Here is a 1,863-nt window from a genome sequence, read left to right on the forward strand (position 1 = left end):
AATAAAATATATTAAGAACAGTGACAACATTAAAATAGGTCTTTCATATATAAACTATAAAAACTTCCAAAAACAAGCAGAAATATCCCAAGTAAAAGCTGCCAATAAGGAACTTCTATCAGAGCGACATGGCTCGAGCCCCAAAAGAACCCTACCCAAAAACAGTTGAAGACCATGGCAGGCTTACAGAGGCTATGGCACTACCCAGACTAGAGACCTGTGTTGATTTTGGAGTGTCCTTATAGGAGAGCTGTTTACTATATCTAAAGAGTCTCTTCTATCGTTACCAAGAGGAAAGTAGCAACTGAACAATTACGGTGCAGTAAGTAACCCCTTTGGCAAAGAAAAATTATTTGGTAATGTGTGTTGTCAAATGTGTGAGGACAGAGGAGAATGTGGGAAAAAAATAGGCCAGGCTATTCAGTGTATGTGTGGGCAAAGGAATAACGAGCCATAACCAGAAAGAGGAATCCAATGTAGTACTATCTGGGCAGTCAAAAGGACCCCAGACACACAGACAGACAGAATTTATCATATGATTTCTTTAAACTTGTTTTATCAAAGCTATTTAACACAAAGCCATTGTTATTATCATTATTATTACCTAAGCTATAACCCTAGTTGAGAAAACAGGATGCTATAAGCCTCTTGGCTTCAACAGGGAAAATAGTCCAGTGAGGAAAGGAAACAAGGATAAATGAAATATTTTAAGAAGAGTAATAACATTATAATAAATACCTCCTGTATAAACTATAAAAACTAACAAAACAAGAGGAAGAGAAATAAGATAGAATAGTGTGCCCAGGTGTACCCTCAAGCTAGAGAACTCCAACACAAGACAGTGGAAGACCATGGTAAAGAGGCTATGGCTCTACCCAAGACTAAAGAACAAAGGATTAATTTTGGAGTGTCGTTCTCCTAGAAGAGCTGATTACCATAGCTAAAGAGTCTCTTCTACCCTCACCAAGAGGAAAGTAGCCACTGAACAATTACAGTGCAGTAGTTAACCGCTTGGGCGAAGAAGAATTGTTTGGTAATCTCAGTGTTGTCTGGTGTATGAGGACAGAGGATAATCTGTAAAGAATAGGCCAGACTATGCGATGTATAAGTAGGCAAAGGGAAAGTGAACCGTAACCAGAGAGAAGAATCTAATGTAGTACTGTCTGACCAGTCAAAAGACCCCATAACTCTTCAGTGGTAGTATCTCAACTGGTGACTGGTGTCATGGCCAGCATACTACCATCTTTCTACTACTACTACTACTACTATAACAGCATTTGAGATTGCTTAGGAAGATTGTGAAAGATAATCAATACTGCATTTGGGCAAATTAATCTAAAGTCTCGTTTAATTTCATGACATAAGAATGAATTTTAAAATGTGATGCCTTAATCTTTTTCCTGATCTGCAGACAAATCTTTAGAAGACGTTAACCAATCTTGTGAAATTCAGTGTCGTCTTAGTTTCTATTATTTTTTTTTTCTTTTTCGTTTCTAAAACATTGTGGTGATTTCCTATAGTGTCTGAATAAACGAGTACCCGCCTAAATTACACCAAAAAGAAAAAAAAAGTTTGTCTCCGAAAATTATTTCTATAAGAATATGAAAATAACATTCTGTCCCCATTTGAATTGTTAATGTGCATGAATTTACGTTTTTGTCGTTTGCTTATTTGATTAATTCATCGGTTTATCTGGTTTCCAGCGGAAGAAAACAAGAAAGAAATTTATCTCAAAGAAAATGGGATACAATGTAGAGGGAGCTGCTTGTTTCTCAAGGAGTCTAGACCAGACTAATATAATTCCTAAGCATTGCTTTATATTTATAGTCCTTGATTTTTTTTCGGAAGGGAAGTGAAGCTGTC

This window comes from Palaemon carinicauda, chromosome 22 (assembly GCF_036898095.1).
Source record: "Palaemon carinicauda isolate YSFRI2023 chromosome 22, ASM3689809v2, whole genome shotgun sequence".
Classification (NCBI taxonomy): domain Eukaryota; kingdom Metazoa; phylum Arthropoda; class Malacostraca; order Decapoda; family Palaemonidae; genus Palaemon; species Palaemon carinicauda.